The sequence below is a fragment of the Colobus angolensis genome, unplaced genomic scaffold (assembly GCF_000951035.1).
Source record: "Colobus angolensis palliatus isolate OR3802 unplaced genomic scaffold, Cang.pa_1.0 Scaffold78, whole genome shotgun sequence".
Classification (NCBI taxonomy): Eukaryota; Metazoa; Chordata; class Mammalia; order Primates; family Cercopithecidae; genus Colobus; species Colobus angolensis.
The window spans coordinates 9,979,048-9,995,819 of NW_012121598.1; positions in this window are offsets into that span (position 1 = coordinate 9,979,048).

Sequence of the window (16,772 nt, forward strand, 5' to 3'; positions counted from 1 at the left end):
TCTTCTAATATACACAAAATAGCATCTCAACATGGCTTCAATTTGTATTCATCTGAGGACTAATAACATTGGGTATCTCTGTATGTGCTTATATGATATCCATATATTTTCTTTAGCGAAGTATCTGCATATCTTTTGTCCATTTATTTAATGAGTTGTTTATTGTTGAGTTTGGGGACATATTTGTGTATTCCATATACAAACCCTTTGTCAGATATGAAATTTGCAACTATTTCATCCCAGTCTGTGGCTAGTCTTTTCATTTTTATAACAATCTCTTTCAGAGAACAAAAGGTTTTCACTTCTAAAAAGTCAAATTTGATGAAGTCATTTTTTGCCTTTTATAGATCATAGCTTTGCTATCATAATAATTACTTGCCTCACTCAAGGCCAAAAATATTTTCTCCTATGTTTTCATATGGAAATTTTATACCTTGGGGTATTGCAATTTGGCCTATGATCCATTTTGATGTTGTTTTATAGAGGGTGTAAAGATTGAGTTAAGGTTCATCTCTAATTATTAAATTACAATTGAGTAATTAATTAGAAACTAATTTTCAAAGGCATGTCCAATTGTTCCAGCACCACACCATTCATTAAAAATACTAGACTTCCCCTTTTGAATTGCCTTTATACCTTCATCATAAATCAATTGACCAAATGTGTGCGGGTCCATTTCTGACATCTCTAGTCTGTTCCATTGATCTAACACTATACCTTATCACCAATGTGACACTGTAGTAATTACTGTAGCTTTATACTGTCTTGAACTCAGATAGTGAGAGTTCTCCATGTTCTTCTCTTCAAAACAGTGTACTATTCTACTACTTCTCCCTCTCTATAAAAATTTTAACAGCCAACCAGTCACGGTGGCTCATGCCTGTAATCCCAGCACTTTGGGAGGCCAAGGCGGGCAGATCATCTAAGGTCAGGAGTCTGAGATCAGCCTGACCAACACGGAGAAACCCCATCTCTACTGATGGGTGCTGACGAGTTGATGGGTGCAGCACACCAACATTGCACAAGTATACATATGTAACAAACCTGCACGTTATGCACATGTACCCTAGAACTTAAAGTATAATAAAAAAAAAAAAAAAAAAAAACAATACAAAATTAGCCAGACGTGGTGGCACATGTCTGTAATCCCAGTTGCTCAGGAGGCTGAGGCAGGAGAATCACTTGAACCCAGGAGATGGAGGTTGCAGTGAGCTGAGATGGCACCACTGCACTCCAGCCTGGGCAGCAAGAGTGTAACTCTGTCTCAAAAAAACAAAAAAACAAAAAGCAACAACAAAAAAAGCAACAGCCTGCTGGGATTTTGACTGAGAACTTATTAAATACATACACCAATTTACAGACAACCCATGTCTTAACAATATTGAATCTTCAATTCATGGGCACAGTATATGTCTCCACTTATTTATGTCTTTATTGATTTCTTTTTATTACTGTCTTACGGTTTTCAGCATACAAATCCTACCAAGAATTTCCTCTGTATGTGTACAAGAGTGTAAATGTTACTTTGAGAATAAAATCCAAAATCCATTTGTTCATTTCCTGTACAAAAGAAAGATTTTTGTACATTGATTTGGTATCCTGAAACCTCACTAACCTCAGTTTATTAATTGTAGGATCTTTTTTTAGATTTCTCGGGATTTTGTACATTAATAATTATTAAAGAGAGGCAATTATTTTTCTTCCTCTTCACTCTGTACACATATTATTTCTTGCTCTTTCCTCAGTGCACTTGCTAAGGCTGCCAGTCTGACTTTGTGTAGGAGTGGTAACACAGACATGCTTGCTTTGTTCTCAGTCTTAAGGAAAATCTACTGAGTCTGTCACCATCAAATATGTTAGCTGGAGGTTTTATTCAAGCCTTTTATAAGCTTAAGGAAGTTGCCCCCTACTCTTTAAGAGTTTCTATCATGAATGACTTTTGAATTTTGTCTAATGCTTTTTCTCATCAATTAGGACGATAATAATTTTTCTTCTGTAGTCTATATGGTCAATTACTTTGGTTCATTTTTGATTGTTGAAATAACTTTACATTTCAGTAGTAAATCCTACTTTGTCAAAATGTATGCTTTTCATATATATATAAAAATTCAATTGCATAACTTTTTTTGAAGATATACTATATAGACTATATATTACATATATGTGTGTATATGTATATATACATACATATATATATCACCTCTTATGGTCTATAAATCGTGTAGTCTATAGACTATACATGGCCTCCTAAAGCATATGGGGAATTTTCTTCTTTTTTACTGTCTCAAAGAGATTGTGATGAAATGGTATTAATTCATTCTTAAATATCTGGTAGAACTTAACAGTGAAAATGTGTGGGCCTATATTTCTTCTTTATTATTGGGGGGTGTTAAAACAACAATTCAACTAATCTAATAGGTATTAAATGAAGAGCCAATGTCAAAACAGCATATGCTTTGGATGAAATAAAGAGTACATATTGTAATGATGAAGACAGCTAAAAGAAATAATGAGAAAAAATATTACATGTGGGACAAGATGACCCTTTATTGTGGAAACCTGCCCTGTACATGGTAAGATGTTCAGTTCGCATCTCTGAACTCTACCCACCTTATGCCAGGAGCACGTCCCAAGTCCCTCAATCATCATAACCAAAATGTCTCCTGACATTGCCAAGTGTCACTTAGGGTGGTAGGCAAAAGTAATCCAGTTCAGAGCCATTCTAGATTCACTATAGAGGCTTTCAATTCAGACTGAGCTAAGTTTTGATTTCATGAATAGCTTCAAGACATTATACAACTTATCTAACCCTTCTAATCCACAATTTTCTCATCTGTTCGATGACGATTACTATACTATTCTTACAAAAGTATTGTAAAGATTTAATAAGTTAATGCATATAATATTTAGAATAGTAAGTGATAAGCACTCAAATAATGGTAGCAATTAACTATTAAGGAATGAGACAAAGCACAAAGGACAACTGAATAAAAGAAGTAACTGCTCATGGAAGAAAGGTGGATAAAGTAAACATAAGTAATACTTGAAACGTGTTTGGAAAATAGTTTTACCTTGAAAAACTGCATTTCTAAATGAAAGAATTCATTGCTCCAGAATAAATTGATAAAGTATAGGGAAAGTTAGGGAACCAAATCAAAAAATAAGAAATAATTATGCTCTATTTCCTAACTCATAATTTGAAACAAAAGTCATGCTATGGGTGTTTATTAACGACCATATATAAACATTTTTGGAAAACTTTAATTCACTACTTATGGAGTGAAAAATAATATTTCTTCCTTCTAAATCAATGTAGAAGAATAATAAAGGCCAACAAAATAGTCCAAATAACAAGAGAAAATTGAATAGAAATACAGGAGACAATAAAAATCAGAAAGCATAAAGTAAGAGAGAACACTTTTCATGTGTGACAATTGTGACAATAAATTACAGATGATACAGGATTAAAGTAACAGGGTTAAATTAAAGCTTTTTACAATAATCATACAAATACAAACTAGAAAACCAAAGAAGAGGGGGCACACAAGTTAAAAAGATGGCTAGATTGAGAAGTGACACCACCATGAGACTGGAGAAGGAAATACTAGTCTTCATCTTCCCTGCCAAAAATAAAATATAGACAGCAATTTACAAATCAAAAAAGACCTAGCAGGGCTCAAGGGCCAAACAATCTGCAGCAACACAATGAAGCAACACAGATAATATCTAAATAGAAAGGATAGAAAGGATCACTGGTGAGATTAGCATACCTGAGACACCAGGAGACGGCTAGGAACAAAGAAAAAAAGCACAGGTTACCAGTATCAGCCATGCAACAGGAACTATCATGGTCCCCACTGGCCTGCTCCACAGAGGACACTAGAATGTTTTGCCACTGAGGTAACCAACCAGTTACTGCCACGGAATCACAGAAAGAGAGATGCAGCTGCATTCCCCATAACCTTACTATTAAGCCACTATGATAAAGGAGCTGCCATTTCTCCCAAACCTACATGTGTCTTGAAGCCTGAGCAGCGGCTTTCTTGTGAGTGTCCACCAGACTCAGGCTATGTAACTATACCCACCCATGTCTCAGACACCACAGTCATCCTTGTAGTGAATTAGTTCACTAATTCTGGGCCTGGACCCAAGCTCTCACTGTGCATGTCTGTGTTCCAGGATTGGGCTAAGCTACATAGAGAAGTAGGCCCTGCCTTTACCCCAGAACTGGTGTAACTGCAAACACCTATTCTCTCATTCTCGGCTCTCTGACTGCTTCAAAAGACCCTGTTTGTCACATACTATTGCCAACATGGTAGGAGAATTGACTGTGCCCCACACACCTGTGCCATTTTCAACCTGGATCTCTGATCTGAAGTCCTTCAATACATGCCTGTACTTTAGGCCTCGGTTCCATGGCTGCTTCAAGGGTACCACTCATTGGACATGGGTACCACTGCAACCATGAGCAGGCCCACAAACCAGACCCACGGCCAACAAGAATTCACTTAGCCACAGCTTCCCCAGAGGGAGAAAAAGAGATCAGGAGAATCTTAGCAGTCATTGCCACTGAAGATTCCAACAACCCTTGCAGCCAATGCAGACATTCAGGCCACTGAGAATCTCGTAAATATTTACTGATATCAACTTCAGTTGTCAGAGCCACAAAGCAGCTATAAAGATGCACCCTCGCTACTGCCAGAACTGTTGCACCTCACCCAGCAAGCACCCAGGCACTCTACCATACGAAAAAGTTTTTCCATCAGGAAACCAACCTATAAAGTCTGAAAGAGGTGACTCCTCCACCAAATATTCAAATGTCAGCATAAGGCAACAAAAAACATGAAAAACCAAAAAAAAAAAAAAAAGGAGAAATAGCCCCAAAGGAACACAAGAATGACCTTAATAAGATGGATACACACAAACTGCCTGACATATAGTTCAAAATAACTATTTTAGAGAAGCTCAGTGAGCTTCAGGAATACGGAGAAACAATTCATTAAGATCAAATACATGACCAAAATGAGAAATTTAACAGAAAGATTGAAATTATTATTATTGTTTCTTTAAAGACAGGGTCTTACTATGCTGCTTAGGCTGGATTTGATCTTCTGTTTTCAAGTTATCAACCCACCTCAGCCTCTTGAGCAGCTGACACCATAGACACATGGCACCACACTTGGATTGATTTCTTAAAATACAATCTCCACTGCTAAAAAACAACAGATACAATGAGAAATGCAATACAGAACATCAACAGAAGAGTGGATGAAGCAGAAGAAAGAATCTGTGAACTTAAAAACAGGTTATTTGAAAATATACAGTCACAGGAGATCAAAAGAATACAAAATAAAGAAAGCTTACAGGATTCATGAGACAGCATCAAAAGAGTATATTTTTGAACATGAGAATTCAGGAAGGAGAAGGCCAAAAAACTTAATGTAATAATAGAAGAAAATTTTCCACATCTTGAGAAATATATAAATACGCAGGTATGGGAAGGTCAAAGGCCTCCAATCAGATTCTATTCAAATAAGACCACATCAAGACAAATTATAATGAAATTGTCAAGAATCACAAGGAAAAAGAGCACCCTGAAAACAGTTAGAGAAAAGCAGCATATCATTTAAGGAAGTTCCATTAAAGCTAGCAGTGGACTTGTCAGTAGGCAACTTACAAACTGGGCAAAAGTGGTATAATACATTCAAAGTGTATAAGGAAAAAAAATATGCCAACCAAGGATACTTGATCCAGAAAACTGCATCTTAGAAATGAAGAAGATATAAAGACTTTCCAAGACAAACAAAAGTTGGGAGAGTTCCTCACCACCAGACATATCTTACATAAAATGCTAAAGGGAATTCTTCATGATGAAATAAAATGATACTAACAAGTAACAAACTCATAGGATGTTATTGAGCTCACCAGAAAAGTAAGGACACAAATTCAGATTACTGTAATGCTATAATGGTGATGTGGAAAAACTTACATTTGTAGTGTGAAGGTAAACAGGTAAAACCATTAAACATATTAATAGCTACAATAATTTGTTAAGGGAAAACAATACAAGAAGATGTAAATTGTGACACCAAAAAAAAAAATTTGGGAGGAGGGCAATATGGAGTAAAAGTATAGTTTTTAATTTAATCAAAATTATTAGCTTAAAATTGCATTTTATAAGATGTTCTATGTATGACTCATGGTAAACACAAAACAAAAACCTGTGGCAGACACACAAAATACGTAAAATAAGGAATCAAAGCATACCACTAGAAAAAACCACCAAATCACAAAGACAACCATAGAAGAAGAAAGGAAAAAAGCATCTTCAAAACAACCAGAAAACAATGTTTAAAGTGGCAGTGGTAAGTTCTTACCTATCAATAATTACCATGAATATAAGTAGATTAATTTCTCTAATCAAAACACAGAGTCCCTGCATGGATAGAAAGACCCACCTATACTGTATAGTTACCTAGCTGCCTTTAAAAGACCCAATTTATCTTTAAGAAAACAAAGATTGAAAGGAAAAGGGTGGGAAAAGATATTTCATGCAAACAGAAACCACAGGAAAGCAAGGGTAGCTATATTTACATCTGATAAAATATACTCTTGATATGGTTTGGTTATGTCCCCACCCACATCTCATCTTGAATTGCAGTTCCTGTAATCCCCACATGTTGTGGGAGGGTCCCAGTGGGAGGTAACTGAATCATGGGGGCAGATTTTTCCTGTGCTGTTCTCATGACAGCGAGTAAGTCTTATGAGATCTGTGAGGCCTCCCAAGCCAAGTGGAACTATGAGTCCATTAAACCTCTTTTTTTTTTTTTTTTTTATAAATTACCCTATCTTAGGTATGTCTTCATTAGCAGTGTAAGAACAGACTAATAAAATATCTTAAGTATAACTTTATAAAATGAAACAAAGAAGGTTATTCATTCATGATAAAAGTGGTCAACTGATCAAGAAGATATAACAATTATAAACACATATGCACCCAACATTGGAACAGTTAATATAAAAAATAAATATTAAGATATCTGATGGAGAGATTGACTGCAACAAAAAAAATAAGGAGGGGAATTCAAAACCCCACTGTGAACTACAGACAGATTATCCAGACAGAAAGTCAACAAGGAAACACTGGACTTGAATTTCCCTTAGACCAAACAGACCTAGCAGACATATATGGATCATTCCATCCAACAGAAGAGAGAACAGAGGACAGGGTCCAGAAATAAATCCATACATTACAGTCAACTGATTTTCTACAAAGATGCCAAAAACACTCAATGGAGAAAGTAAGATCTGTTTAATGAATGGTGATGGGAAAACTGGAAATCAACATGGAAAACAAAATAGAACTTCACCTCACACTACACACAAAAACCAGTCAACATGGCTTGAATATTTATATGTAAGACCTGAAACTATAAAACATAGGGAGAAATCTTCATGACACTTGTCTAGGCAAAGAATTTTTGGATAGGACCCCAAAAGCACTGGAAACAAGAACAAAATTGAAAAGTGAGATGACATCAAACCAAAAGTTTCTGCACATCAAAGGAAACAATAAACAGAGTAAAGTGGCTGCACAGGAGAAAATACTTTAAAACCATACCTCTGATTACAAATTAATATCCAAAAATATGAAGAATTCAACACCAAAAACAAATTTTAAAAAAAACATAATTTAAAAATGGGAAAAAACTAGAAATGACATTTTGCCTAAGACATATACATGGCCAACAAGGGTATTTTGAAATGCTCAACATCACTAATCATTTGAGAAATGTGAATCAAAACCATAATGAGCTATCACCTCACACCTGTTAGAATGGCAATTACCAAACAAACAAAAAAGATAGAAAGTATTGGGAAGAATGTGGAGATAGGGAAACCTTGAACACTGTTAGTGAGAATGTAAATTACTACAGCCATTATGGTAAACAGCATGGAGAGATTCCTAAAACTAAAGCTGCTATCTAATTCATATTCCAACTACTGGGTATATATTCAAAGAACATAAAGTATATTTGTATATATTTGCCTTCCCATGCTCTCTGCAGCGTTATTCACAATAGCCAATGTATGGAATTAACCAAAGTGTCCATCAATGGATGAAAATATAAAAATTGGCATACATATAAAATGGACTACTACTAAGCCTTTAAAAAAATGCTGTCGTACATGACAACGTAAGTAAACCTGGAGATCATTAAGTGAAATAATCCAAGAACAGAAAGATAAACACTGCATGATCCCAATTAAGTGGAATCTGAAAAAACTGAACTCACAGAGAATAAAATAGTGATTACCAGAGGCTGGGGTAAGGAGGGATTGAGGAGCTAGTGGTCAAAGGAAAGAACATTCCATTTACATAGGAAGAATAAGTTCAAGAGACCTATTATACATCATGGTGACTACAGTTAATAATTATTATATAACTAAAAATTGCTTTAAAAATTAATGTTTAGTGTTTTCATCACAAAAAAACAACAATGTGAGGTATTATGTATGTTAAATAGCTTGATTTATTCATTCCATTATATATATATGTATATATTTATATCAAAACACTCATATAGAAGTGAAAAAAAACTAGGTAGATAGTGAGGGTAAGAAAGTCCTTGATAAGATTTTTCTTTTAATAAAAAGCAGCCCCAAAATCATTTTCTAACAAAGAGCAGCCCGTAAAATTGAGCTGCAGACATAGACAAGCAAGCTGGAAGCTTGCACAGGCAAATGCCAGCAGTTGTACCAATGGAAAAATACTACCTGGGATTAGGCATGTTAAGAATGGTGGCTCCATCTTCCCTTCTTTGCCAGCCACATGTACAGTAAAAAGCAAACAAGATGGTGCTAGCCAAGTGGAAAGTCTATTTGCATAATAATATTAGGGTAGGGCAACCAGCCTTCCCCATGTGCTTTGCAAACGTCACACCTGAGAGAAGCAAATCTGTGAGACCTACATAACTCAGACACCTCCTCCTCAAGCCTGCCTATAAATTCTGCTGCAGTCTGCCACTTTTCTCATTTTTGGACGCTTCTCTCTCTCTTGCAAGGAGCTGCTCTCCTCTCTCCTTTCTTCTGCCTTTTAAACTCTCCACTCCTTAACCCACTCACATGTGTTTGTGTCCTTAATTTTCTTGGTGCAAGACAATGAATCCTGGGTATTTATCCCAGACAACGATGCCATTTTAACATTATGTTGTACTCCATAAACATATAGAATGTTTACTTGTCAACTAAAAAAAAATAAAAACCATAACTTTGTAACAGGCCCATATAAGTGTAAACATACCAATTTGTAATGTGGAGATATAATTTAATTAAATTACCTTAACTGTGATGAAAATACGTTTGTGTTTTGTAGTATGAATTGAACACACTAAACTTTAGTACAATTTAAGAACTTACATTTTAGCCTTAGCATGACACAAAACATAATTTACAAGAAAGAATATTTCAGTTACTTTAAAGACTAAATGTAATTTAAATTTAAATTCAGTGCTAAGGAGGGAGAAGTCAAGATGGCACTCAAGAAGAGGACCGAGAGTCATGAGTGAATTTAGCAACTAAAACTGAAACATACAGGTTCTCACACTCGGACTGACTAGGCAAACAAATCAACCCACAGAGAATGAAGAAAAGCACAGTGGGGTAATGACCCACCCAGGGGTGGCACAGAGCCAAAGGAACCCCCAACCCCACACAAGGGAAATGGTGAGCGATTGTGCAAAGCTGCCTGGGTTCTCCTCCCATGGACCTTTGCAACCCCGGGATCAGGAGACTCCCCTCATGAGCCCACACCACAAGAGCCTTGGGTCCAATACACAATAACTTTCATATTTCTTTTCTTTTGAGATGGAGTTTCACTCTTGTTGCCCAGGCTGGAGTGTGATGGCGCCCTCTCGGCTCAACATAACCTCCACCTCCCGGGTTCAAGCAATTCTCCCGCCTCAGGCTCCCGAGTAGCTGGGATTACAGGCATGTGCCACCAGGCCAGGCGAGTTTGTATTTTTCATAGAGATGGGGTTTCTCCATGTTGGTCAGGGTGGTCTCAAACTTCCAACCTCCCAACCTCAGGCGATCCTTCGGCCTTGGCCTCCCAAAGTACTGGGATTACAGGCATGAGCCATGGCACCCAGCCAACTTTGATATTTCAGTGTTAGTATCTTACCAATAACCTTTTGAGAGGTGACAACATGCTAGCAGCCCTCACTCTTGGCACCTCCTTGGTCTTGGAGTCCACTCTGGCGGCATTTGAGGAGCCCTTCAGCCTGCCACGGCACTGTGGGAGACCCTCTCTGGGCTGGCCTAGGCCGGAGCCAGCTCCCTCTGCTTCTGGGGAGGTGTGAAGGGAGAGGCACAGGTGAGAACCATGGCTGAGCTCTGTGCTCACAGGCCACACTCCGAGCTGCTGGCCAGTGCCACCGGCCCAGGGCAGTGAGGTGCTTAGTGCCTGGGCCAACAGCTACAGAGGGTGCGCTGGGTCCCCCAGCACTGATGGCCCACCTGCATTGCACTCAAATTCTCCCTGGGACTCAGCTGCCTCCCTGAAGGGCAGGGCTCCGGACCTGCAGCCCACAATACCCCAACTTCCCCCACCTCCCCCTCCTCCATGGGCTCCTGTGTGGCCTGAGCATCCCCAACAACTGCCCAAGGGCTGAGGAGCACGGGGCCCAAGGCACAGGACTAGCAGGCAGCTCTACCTGCAGCCCCAGTGCCCCATCCACTACGTGAAGCCAGCTGGGCTCCTGAGTCTAGGGGAGACTTGGAGAACTTTTATGTCTGGCTAAGTGATCATAAATGCACCAATCAGCACTCTGTGTCTACCTTAGGGATTGTAAACGCACCAATCAGCACTCTGTCAAAATGTACCAGCTCTCTGTAAAATGGACCAATCAGCAGGATGTGGGTGGGGTCAGATAAGGGAATTAAAGCAGGTTGTGGGAACCAGCCAGAAGCAACCGGCTCAGGTCTCATTTAACACACCTGTGGAAGCTTTGTTTTTTTGCTCTTTGCAATAAATCTTGCTGTTGCTCACTCTTTGGGTGTGTGCAGCCTTTTTCAGCTGTAACACACTCACTGCGAAGGACTGCGAAGTTCTGCAAAGGTCTGCAGCTTCACTCCTGAAGCCAACAAGACCACAAACCCACCAGAAGGGTGAAACCGCGGACACACCATCTTTAAGAACTGTAACACTCACCGTGAGGGTCCACGGCTTCATTCTTGAAGTCAGTGAGACCAAGAACCCAATTTCAGACACACTTTATCTATTGGAAGGGCTGTGTGGAGTCTCAGCAGAGTAGCTACTCAGACACACACAGACAACCAGGAGTTTTACATATTCTGGCCCTGGGATCCCCAGCAAGGCAGGTGATCCATCTGTACATAGCCCTAGGAAAGGGGCTGAATCCAGGGAACCAAACAAAATCATTCGTGGGCCCCACTCCCATGGTATCTCACAAGTTAAGACCTACTGGCTTGGAATTCCAGCCAGTCCACAGCAACATGCTGGAGTCTGTTCCTGTGGGAGGGGCAGCTGCCATCTCAGTGGTTTGATAGACTCAGCCATTCCAGCCTGCAAGCACTGGAGAATCCAAAGGGTCCAGATGAGAAAGGGTCCCCCACAATGCAGTACAACTTCCTTGCTAGATCATGGCCAGACAACATCTTTAAGCAGGGCCCCAATCCATTCTTCTTCAATGGGCAAGACCTCCCTGTGGGGGCTTCAGCCACTTCAGCCAGTGTTATACACACAGAGCTCTAACCTCTCCCTGGTACAAAGCTCCCACGGAAAGGGGTGGCTACCATCTCCGTGGTTTGGTAGACTAAGCCATTCCAGCGTACCAGCACTAGACATTCCAAATGGTCCAGAAAAACAAAGGTTCCCGCTACAATGCAGCACACCTGCTCTACAAAAAAAGCAGCCAGACTGCTTCTTTAAGCAAGACCCTGATACCATTCCTCCTGACTGGGTGAGACTTCCCAACCGGGGTCTCCAGCCACCTCCTACAGGCACACTTAGGCCAGCAACAGGTCAATACCCTCCCTGAGATGGAGCATCCAGAGGAAGGAGCAGGCTATCCTCTTTACTGTTTCACAACATTCACTGAATATGAATTGCTTTTGAGCTCAGGCAGAACATTTAGAAAAACAGCTAATAGAATACAAAGGCAAACTCGATATATTCCAAAAGATCAGTAACACGATGATTGTCTTTTTTGACCATATGCAATAAAGTATGAATAAAAAAATGAGAGCTGAAAATTACATATGTTTGAAAGTTAGTGTCTTACCAACAACCTTAGTCTATTAGAAGAATAATAATAAATTTAAAAATGCTTGAAACTGAATTAAAATGAAGACAGTACCTGTCAGAATTGGTATGTGGAGAGGCAGAGCAAGATGGTGGAATAGAAAGCACCACCAATGGTCCGCCTACAAGGACACCAAGTTAACCATCTACACAGCAAAGAAAAAAAATAACACCATTATAAGAACCAAAAATCAAGTGAGCACTCAAAGTACCTGGTTTTAACTTCATAGTGATGAAAGAGGCACTAAGAAGATAGGAATAAAAGGCCTGAATTACCTACACCATCCCTTCCCCATCCCCAGCAGCAGTGGAGTCTCTGCGTCCCATGGGAGGGAGAACATAGCAATTGTTAGGCACTAAACTCAGTGCTGGCCAGGCATGGTGTCTTGTGCCTGTAATTCCAGCACTTTGGGAGGCCAAGGCAGGCAGATTGCTTGAGCTCAGAAGTTCAAGACCAGCCTGGGAAACATGGTGAAACCCTATCTCTACCAAAAACACAAACAAAAAAATGTAGCCAGGCGTGATAGCATGTGCCTGTGATCCCAGATATAGGAAGGATGAGGTGGGAGGATTGCTTAAGCCTGAAAGGCCGAGGACGCAGTGAGTTGATATGCCACTGCACTCCAACCTGGGTGACAGAGTGAGACCTGAGTCAAAATATTAAATTTATTTAAAATAGAATACAGTAAGTGCTGTCCTGTTAGAACACAAACAAAAGCAAAACCAAACTCAGCTGATGCCTGCCCATGGTGGGAGCATTTAAACCAGCCATAGCCAGAAGGGAATCACCTACCCCAACAAATTGAACTTTAGTGCCTGCAAACTTTGTCACTAAAGGCTACAGCACTCTGTGTCTCTAAGAAACTTGAAAGGTAGTCTAGACCACAAAGACAGCAATTCATAGGTGAGTCTTAGTGTGGAACTAGGCCCAGAGACACTGGACTCAGGGGGAATGCAACATACTGAGACAACAGCTGAGGTAAGTAAGGAAACACTGGTATTGCCCCTCCCCTAACCCCAGACTGCACTTTCAGCTCCAAAATAAATCCCTTCCTTGCGCTGGAGGAGAGGAGAGGAGAGGGAAGAGTGGAGAAGACTTTGTTCTGCATCTTGGATACCAGCTCAGCCACAACAGGATAGGGCACCACTCAGAGTCCTTAGGCCTCTGATTCAGGCCCTAGCTCCCAGATGACATTTCTAGGCAAACCCTGGGACAGAAGGGAACCCACTACCTTAAAGAAAAAGACCCAGTCCTGGCAGCACTTGTCACCTGCTAACTGAAGGGCTCTTGGGCCCTGAATAACCAGCAGTGATACCCAGGTACTACCATCAAGGGCCTTGGGTGAGCCTCTGAGAATTGCTGGCTTCAGGTGAGACTCAGCACATTACTAGCTGTGATAACCACAGAGCAAAATTTCTTCCATTTGGGAAAAGCAGAGGTAAAAGTAAAGGAGACTTTATCTTGCACCTTAGGTACCAGCACAGCCACAGGAGGGTAGAGCACCGAGTGGATACTTGGGGTTTCTGATTCCAGGACTTGATTCTTGAACAGCATTTCTGGACCTGCCCTGGAACAGAGGAAACTGCAGTGAAGGGTAAGTGCCATGACAGGCAATATTCATTAAAAGCTGATTTAAGAGTCCTTGGACCTTAAGGGAACAGTGGCAGGAGTCTGGCAGTATTCCTTGAAGCCTGAGGTGGCAGTTGGTAAGGGGTGAGGCTCATCTGCCTTCAAAAGGAGAAGGAACACTGGGAAGAACTGCATCCTGTGGTTTGAGTGCCAGCTTATCTGCAATACAATAGGATACCAGGTACAATTCTAGCGTTTTTTACTCTAGTCCCTGACTTTCAGATGGCACTTGTGGATCCACCCAGGGCCAGGAGGACCTTGCCATCCTGAAAGTAAGGACAGGCCTGGCTGTCTTTGCCACCTGCCGATTATAGAGTCACATGGCCTTCAGAGAACATAGGCAGTAGCCAGGGAGTGGTTATGGCAGGCCTTAGAAAAGGCTCAGTGATGTTCTGACTTCAAGTCTGCCCAATACAGTCATAGTAGTGGTGTCCACAGGGGTGCTTGTGTCACTTCACCCCCAGATTTACACGGACCAGAAGAGAGAGAGACTCTGTATGTTTGGGAGAAACTAAGGAAAGAGAATAAGAGTCTGTGCCTAGTAATCCAGAGAATTCTCCCAAATCTGGTCAAAGACCATCTAGGCAGTACCTCTATATGTCTGCAAGACCCATAGAATTACTGGGCTTGGGGTGCCCTCTAAAGCATATACAGCTTAGACCACAACACTAAAGTTCTTTCAAATATCTGGAAACTTTTCCCAAGCAAAACGGCTATAAACAAGCCCAGACAGTGAAGAATAAAATAAGTACCTAACTCTTAAATGTCCAGATACTGAAGAACATCAGATAGCATCAACACCATCCAGGAAATGAACTAAATAAGGCAACAGGAACCAGTCCTAGGGAAAAAGAGATATGTGATCTTTCAAAGGGAGAATTCAAAATAGCTATATTGAAGAAACTCAAATTCAAGATAACACATAGAAGGAATTCAGAATCCTATCAGATACATTTAACGAAAAAATTGAAGCACCTAAAAAGAATAAAGCAAAAAATCTAGAGCTGAAAAATGCAACTGAGATACTGAAGCATGCCTCAGAGTCTTTTAAAGCAGAATTGATCAAGCAGAAGAAAAAAACTACTGAGCTTGAAGACAGGCTATTCGAAGATACACAGAGAAGAAAAAAAGGAAAAATAATAATAAACAATAAAGCATGCCTACAGGATCAGGAAAATAGCCTCAAAGGGGCTAAGAGTTATAGGTCTTAAAGAAAAGGTAGAAAAAGAGATGGGGAGAAAAGTTATTCAATGGGATATTAACAGAGAATTTCCCTTACCTACAGAAAGATACAATCAATGTCCAAGTACATGAAGGTTTTAGAACACCAAGCAGATTTAACACAAAGAAGACTACCTCAGGGCATTTAATAATCAAACTCCCAAAGGTCATGGATAAAGAAAGGATCCTAAAAGCAGCAAGAGAAAAGAAACAAATAACATACAATGAAACCCCAATATGTCTGGCAGCAGAATTTTCAGGGGAAACTTTACAGGCCAGGAGAGAATGACATAACATATTTAAAATGCTGAAGAAACCATCTTTCACCCTAGAATACCATATCTAGTGAAAAAATCCTCCAAACATGAAGGAAAAATAAAGACTTTCCCAGATAAACAAAAGTTGAGGGATTTCATCAATATCAGACCTGTCCTACAGGATATACTATAGGGAGCACTTCGATTAGAAAGAAAAGGACATTGATAAGCAATAAATGATCACCTGAAGGTACAAAACCCACTAGTAATAGTAAATATACAGAATAACACAGAATATTATAGTACTGTAACTGTGATGTATAAACTACTCTTAAGTAGAAAGACTAAATGATGAATCAATAAAAAATAACTACAACAACTTTTCAAGACATAGTACAATAAGATATAAATGGAAACAACAAAAAGTTTAAAGTGGGGGCTGAAGTTAACGTGTAAAGCTTTTATTAGTTTCTCTTTTGCCTGTCTGTTGGTTTATTCAAATGGTATTAAGTTGTTAACTGGTTTAAAAAATTGGTTACAAGATAGTATTTGCAAGCCTTACAGAAACCTAAAACAACAACAAAAAAAATACAATGTATATACAAAATATAAACAGCAAGAAAGTAAATCATATTGCTAGAAAAAATCACCTTAGCTAAAGGAAGACATGGAGGAAAGAAGGAAGAGAAAACTCCAAAATAACCAGAAAACAAATAATGAAATGGCAGAAGTCCCTACTTATCAGTAATATTATGTGTAAACAGACTAATGTCTTCAATCAAAAGACAGATTAACTGAATGGATGAAAAAACAAGACCCATTGAACTGTTGCCTACAAGAAACACACTTTACCTATAAAGACACATAGACTGAAAATAAAAGGATGGAAAAGATTATTTCATGCCAATGAGAAAAAAAGGAGTTGCTACACTTATTTCAGACAAAATAGTTTTCAAGACAGAAGGGCAGGCATTGTAGGAAGAGACAAAGAAGGGAACTATATAATGATAAAGGGGCGAATACAGCAAGAGGATATAACAGTTTTAAATATATATGCACCCAATATAGGAGCACCCAGATATATAAAGGACATATTACTAGAGCTAAAGAGAGAGATAGGCCCCAGTACGATAATAGCTGGATACCTCAACACCCCACTTTCAGCATTGAACACATCTTCCAGATGGAAAATCAGCAAAGAAACATTAAATGTAATTTGCACTACAGATCAAATAAATCTTTTAGATATTTACAGAATATTTCATTCAAGAGCTGCAGAATACACATTATTTTCCATAGCACATGGATCATTCTCAAGAACAGACCATAAGTCAGGTCA